This window comes from Dasypus novemcinctus, chromosome 12, assembly GCF_030445035.2.
Source record: "Dasypus novemcinctus isolate mDasNov1 chromosome 12, mDasNov1.1.hap2, whole genome shotgun sequence".
Lineage (NCBI taxonomy): Eukaryota > Metazoa > Chordata > Mammalia > Cingulata > Dasypodidae > Dasypus > Dasypus novemcinctus.
The window spans coordinates 70,597,518-70,604,738 of NC_080684.1; the positions used below are offsets into that span (position 1 = coordinate 70,597,518).

Below are 7,221 nucleotides of genomic sequence, written 5' to 3' on the forward strand. Positions count from 1 at the left end.
TGGTGGCTACTGACCTCTTTCTGGCTTGGACAGGCTCAAACTCCTGCTATTCTCAGGATTATACTTTGCCCACTGAATTTATTCATCAGTAGCTGAAATTGGTGCCCAACCATCTCTTCCTCCCCATTTTTGGGAAGTGGAGCTTTCAATTCCAGCTGTGGAACAGCTCCTGATATGGCTTGTGCCTCCAGTGGAGGATGGGCACCAGCCTCCATGGCATGGAGCACTCTACTTATGAGTCTTCTCTGAAGATGGGCAGTCTCCTCCTTCCATTTCTTCAAGGTTGTTGCAGGATGCTCTTCTGGCCTCCATAAGCTTCCAAACAGGTGCTGCAGCTAGCTCAAGATAGTTCTGGGTGTTTACTAAGTGTTCTGTAGCAAGAGCCAACTCTAGGAGCTCCTTACTTCACCGCCATCTTGTTGGTTCTCCTAAATTTATTTTTAATCAGAATAATTCACTAAATTATGAATTGAAAATGAAAACCAGATGATCATCTTAATAGGTGCATAAAAAAGTGGTAAAATTAGAATTTCACTTATAATTAAAGAAACATTTGGTAAACTAGGAATAGAGGAGAACTTCCTTTTTATTATGAGCGGTATATACAAATAACATACAGTTAGCCTCAAACGTAGTTTTGAAATATTTCAATCACTCCCCATAATCTCATGAATAAGACATTATCACTATTATATTATCTATTCAACATATTATATGGTTAAACCAGTAATTTAAGGTAGGCAAAATAAGTAAAATATATAAAGATAAGAAATACATAAACATATCATTATTTCAGGTTTATTTAAAATACCAAAACACCCCCAAATTATTAACTTTGAGAGCAAAGTTTATTCTTCCAGAAACTGACCCAATCACTTATTTAAGTGGGAAAATTGCTGTATGAATGAAGTGGCATTTAAAGAGTTAGGAATAAATTTCTATGTCATTCTATGAAAATGAATTAATTCCAGTTAGATCTAATAATCTAATTATGATAAAAAAAACTTAAAAACTGGAAGAAAGAATATTATTACAGACTAGCAAATGACTCATAAACAAGTTCAAATAAAACAAATCTAAAATGAAAATTTGATGAAATTTAACTACATAATAATATTTCTGCATAAAAAGAATTTCAAAATCAGAATAGAACCAGAAGGCTAAGTAAAGATATTTGCAATGACAGAAAATTGGTCTCCAAAATAGAGTAATCATAAAACTCAATAAAAGACAAGTAGAAAATCATACAAAGAATATGAAGAAGAAATTCATAACATTTTAAAGAATGAAATGATCATAAGTACAGTAACCAAGGAAATGAAATTATAATTATAGTATATTGACAAAATACTATCCTATAGCTAGTAAACTGACCAGAAATTGAAAGCTGTCAATTCTGCTGCTGCCAAGAGTAACTGAAGCACTTTTCCACTGATAAAGAGAGTTTATCATTTGGAAAGCATTTTGGCAAGATACAGTAAATTTTAAGGTGGTCATAACTAAAATATTTGAAGATGGCAATTGTGACATACCTTTTAAATCTCCCTGAATCCTTTTATATAATAGACAGTACAAAAAATAAACCAAAACCAAAAATGTATGGAAAACATAAAAAATAAAATTAAATGAAAATGTAATCTATGAACTGCAAAATACAATAAGTGGATACAAACCACCTATAGCTAAAAGATATGCACTATATTAGCAGAGCTGGGAAAGGGGGCATCTGCTAGAGCAGAGAACAAAAAAGGATTAAAATAGCCAAAAGATACCTACAAGATGGGAATGAATGTGGCTCAAACAGTTGAGCACTTGCCTCCCACATGGGAGGTCCTGGGTTCAGTTCCTGATTCATCCTAATATTTGCTATATGGCAGTTGCATAGAATATGCTGTCAGATTAAAAGACAATTGTTTCACCAGGGTGTGGTGTTGTATGGGAAATCTATATTTTTGTTTTACAAGTTCACAATATCTTAACAAAAATACAGTAAAAAAATGGTATGGGATGGGGGAAAATGCACCAGATGTAAGATAAGGAATATAGTTGGTAGTAATATTTTGACAATTCTCTAGCATAGTTTGTAACAATTGTTTCACATCAATGCAAAGAGTTGGTGGAGGGAGATGCATGAAACCCCTATGTGATGTTTTGTATGTTTATTTTGTAAGTTTGCAATCTTTACTGTACATTTACTGTTTATGTGTGTTCATGTATGAATGATATACTTCAATAAAAATTTAAAATTTTTTTTGAAAAAAAGGTAATCACAGGAGTGTGCAACAGACCAAGGAACAAGCAACTACTTCAATGGTCATATGAATCTTGAGTGAGAAATTGGAAACTTGAGGAAAGCTGTTTTATTTTTCCTCATGAAACACTTGATGAATTTTAGAACTGAATAAGAGATTAGCAATTGGGTTAAAACTTATAAAAAGAAGAGTGAAATCTCCCATTGTCTCACATCTCATAGGAAACAAACACCTGCTGCCAAGTACAACATTGGTCTTTTCTTCAAGACATTTGTCAAATTTTGAAGTTAATTTGAGGAGTGAAGGACTGGCTGTGGTGCCAGGCAGGAAACCCTGTAAGATATCTGGCTGATTTCATGGCCATGGCCATCAGGCTCTCAATTATGGTGCACACTGTGCTAGAATTATAAGCAAATTACAGGTACATTGAGTACACTAAAACTACGGACAGCCACAACTCAGGTTAATTCCTGATGGGAATGAGATGGTCAGCTCCTTGTCTTCAATGCCTAATGGAAAAGAAGTAAAATCATTTCTGATGAGTGGCAACACCATCTGTAGCATATATAGTACTTTTAATACACAATGCCTGCAATTCAATTTATAAAATAGGAGACATGTGAAAGGGTAAAATATATGACCAATAACTGAGAGAACAGGTATACAACATATTTAGATATATACTTTGGGGAGTTAAAATTTAAGATAGCCATGAACAAAACAAAAGGAAAATGGAAAGTTATAAATATATATACAACTGTATATGTGTGTGTGTGTGTGTGTGTTTAGTAAAGAGCAGAAAATGTGATAAGCGATTTCAAAGACATGTCAAAAGGTAAGAAAAAAAGTTAAATTCTGAGAGAAAAACAAAAGCAGAAACAACAGATAAATACATGAAAGATGTTAGATGTGATTAAGAAGTTTAAAATACATTTAATCAGAGTCTCAGAAGTATGGGGGAAATTATCCAAATAGGTGAAAGATATCAAAATACAGATTCAAAATATTCATCAAATTCTAAGTAAGACAACTCCCTGAAATGAAAAGTGTACAAATGAACATGGTGGTAAAACTTCGGAAAACCAAAGACAAAGAAAAATATCCAAAATACAACACCTTACTTTTCAAACAAAAATAAAATTTTATTCTTACTTTACCTGAGACAATAAAAGCTAAAATGCAATGGAATGTCATTTTTAAAAATAATTATGACTATATTTATCAAATACCCATATATATTACCCACAAATATCCAGAAAAATAAAATAACTCTCTAAATTGAAGTTTAAGTAAATTTATTCTGAGTCAGATAAGACTAAGAGAAGTAAAGTGAACAGGACTACACTAAAAGGAAAATAAAATGAGTTCTTCAGAAAGAAGGAAAATGATCACAAATAGAAACAGAGATATATGTGAGGAATTACCAAATAAAGAGTATTAGGTAGTTAATAACTACTCAAAACCACCAAAAAAGGTAAAGTTTTGTGGTATTTAATTTATATAAAGAAATAAAATGCATGATAAGAATAAAGAATATAGCAAAAGTGACTTAGTATGGTTGGGCATTATTGGGGAAGGTGGGCATTATTGGGGAAGGGCTAACAGTTAAACCTACTTTAAACTTTAGTTAGTCAAAATAAAATTAAAGGATAACCACAAAAAGAATACAAAAGAAGGGTGTAAATTAAAAAAAAATTAAAAGGAACCCCAAAATAATGAGGAAACAAATTTTGATAAATCAGCAATAAGGCAAGAAAAAAGAAATATAGGAAAGTTTGGACCAATGGAAAATGAATACTAAAATGGTCATATTTAGTCCAATTAAATTTGATATGAAATTGCTGAATTTAAAATAAAAGTTTCAGACTTTCAAACTTGGCAAACAAATACACAAAAGAAACACCTAAAAACAAAACATGAAAAACCAAAAGATGCTTGGGAAGTAAATGCACAGAGAAGGAGAATGCAGTGGAAGAGAGACAACTCATTAGAAAGGATCCTGCAACCCTGGGGAAAGAGATGAGCCCTCCAACCTATAGTTGAGAATGAAAGAAGCTGGGACCACAGAGCCTTAGGAGGAAGAGGAAAGCTGAATCCTAGCAGAGACCATCAGCCATCTTGCTCTAACACTTGGCAACGTACTTTGGTGAGGGAAGTAACTTACACTTTATGGCCTTGTGACTGTAAGCTTCAACCCCAAATAAATACCCTTTATAAAAACCAACATACTTCTGGTTCTTTGCATCAGCACCCCTTTAGCTGACTAATACAATGGCTAAGAGACTTCAAAGTGAGTCAGGAGGTCATTCCAGAGGTTACACTTATGCACATCTTAGCAGGATCTCATTGACTGCCAAAGTAAATATTGCCTCAAATAATGGGGCTCCTGAGGGTTCTGGAGACATCCAGACACTATAGGCAAGGCACCCAGCTCAAGAGTTTGGTACCCTGCCAGTGAGGCCTATTTTGGAATTTATGCTTCCCAGTGTGACAGAGTTGGACTTAGTTGTAGTTTCCCTACACATGGCTCTTCTGCCCCTTCTATTTGAAACTATAGTTAGTACTAGAGTTGATAGATTTATGTCCAAGAGACTTAAATCTTTGGGTTGTCCATGTGTAATCTGGGCTCTGAATCTCAACAGAGTTGCAACACCTACTTGCCTGTTCATTGGACTCACCCAGGACAAATAACAAGGAGATGATGTTGGACAACAACTATCCCAAGGAACAGACAGAGTCTGCAACTGCAAGCAAGCTAGTCCCATCCAGCTGCCCAATGGGATCTAAGCCCTACCTCAGTTAGAGGTGGAGTGAGCATCACCATCCCAGAATGCTCAAAATTTGGGAATGAATGAGGGAGTAGAGTAGGCTTTTCTCATTGATGTGGAGGCAGTGGCCAAGAAAGTTCTGAGGGGAGGGAGAGGGGAAAATAAGTGTAATATGGAAGCATTTTTAGGACTATGGAACTGCCCTGAATGATCTTGCAATGACAGATACAGACCGTTATATATTTTGTCATAACTTAAAAAATTGTGTGGAAGAGAGTGTAAACTACACTGTAAACTATAATCCATGCTTAGTGGCAATGCCCCAATATGTGTTCTTCCATTGTAACAAATGTACCACACTAATGAAGGATGTTGTTAATGTGGGAAAATGTGGGAAGGGTAGAGAGTGAGGGTATAGAAATCCCCTATATATTTTTGTAACATTTATGTAATCTAAGCATCTTTAAAATAAATTTTAAGTATAAAAGAATAACAAAAACAGCAAAAGAACAACTCGGGTGGAGTAGCTATAGATATGCTTAAAGAAAAATTAATAGCCTTAGATGCATATTTTAGAAAATGTATGAGGCTAAATGCCTGTGATTTAAAGCCACCATTCCAGGAAACAAAAAAGAAACATTTTAAGCCTAATAAACTTTGACAGAAAAATATTATCATCAAAAAGCTGAGATAAATAAAAGAGGAAATAGACATTTAACTGAGAACATAAAGAAAGCAAAAATCCAGTGATTTGAAAGAAATAAAATTAAATGTCTTTAGCAAAATTTATTTTTTTTAAAAAAAGCACATATAATTGCAATTATCAGGATTGAAAAAGCGGATACCACGGCTGATCCTATGGACATCAATAAGACAATAATGAAAGGATATTGAAAATAACTTAATGTCAGTACATTTGACAATCGGGGTAAAATGGACAAATCCCTAGACAAAAACAAATAACAAAAAATAGAAAATCTTACTAGTTTTATATCTATTAAAGAAATCAAATTTATTATTTAAAACCTTCTCACAGAGAAATATCCAGACTAAAACAGCTTTACTAGTGAATTCTTTCAAATGTATATGGAAGAAGTAATAGCAATCTTGCTCAAAACTTTACAGTATTCAGAAATAGAGGAAATGTTTCTCTATGAGGAAATGATATCCTTGATTTTAAAAACCAGCAATAGATCTTACAAAAACATGAATTCATAAACATTATCTTTCATGAATAAAGATGCAAAAATCTTTCTAAAATATTAATAAATTATATCATGATATGTAAAAGATTATATATATCAACATATATGAGTCTAAAGACAGACTAGTAGCCATAATATATAATCTATAAACAATCAAGCAAATTAACAAATAGAGAAAATTCTATAGAAAAGCATGCAAAAAAGACTTGAACAGGTATTTCACAAAAGGAGATAGGTTAATAATTCTATGAAAAGGTATTCCAATTCATTAGTCTTTAGGACATGCAAATTAAAATCACAATGAGCTACCACCAGAAAGCACCTACCAGAACTGCTAAAATGGAAGGAAAAAAGTACCTAATACTGGTGAATATTCAGAACAACTGGAACTCTCATAAAGTGCTGGTGGGAGTCAAATATTGACAAAATCACTTGGAAAACTATGTAACAGTGCTGCCAAGTGAATATAAATATTCCCTGTACTCAACAATTCCATTTTCAGGGCATGTCTAATGCATAGGAGGGCTCACCCAAAGACATGCTTTCATATTTACATGTATTCATCAAAGACATGAATTTTCAGAACTGCCCTAGCTATAGCAAGCACAAATGCAAACAATCTAAATATTAAAACTCTATGTGGTGCTCACTTCAGCAGCACATATACTGAAATTGGAACATTCAGAGAAGATTAACATGGTCTCTGCCCAAGAATAACATGCAAATTCGTCAAGTTCTCCATTTTTAAAAAGTATACAATCAGTGGCTTTTGGTGTAGCTGCAGTCAGAGTCTGAGCATCTTCATTACCCTAAGAAGGATAAAGGAGCAGCAGGGAACAGACCACTATTATACCCATATGTTGGTACTACTGATTACAAATCCTACTGTAGATTTGACTTTTGATGTCTTTCTATAAGCTGCGTTAAAGCCCCCTCCCATGTGTTGTTATTGTTTGGGGATGTGAATCTCTCTTAATGTGAAATTTAATGTAAATT

At 33.6% G+C, this 7,221-nt stretch overlaps 1 non-coding gene across 1 annotated transcript; it reads left to right on the top strand.

Moving 5' to 3' along the window:
* The first annotated feature begins 6,867 nt into the window (after positions 1-6,867).
* Positions 6,868-6,973, top strand: LOC111759795 (U6 spliceosomal RNA). The gene has a single exon (XR_002793681.1). It is a non-coding gene; the product is annotated as a U6 spliceosomal RNA (small nuclear RNA).
* Positions 6,974-7,221: the final 248 nt, after the last annotated feature.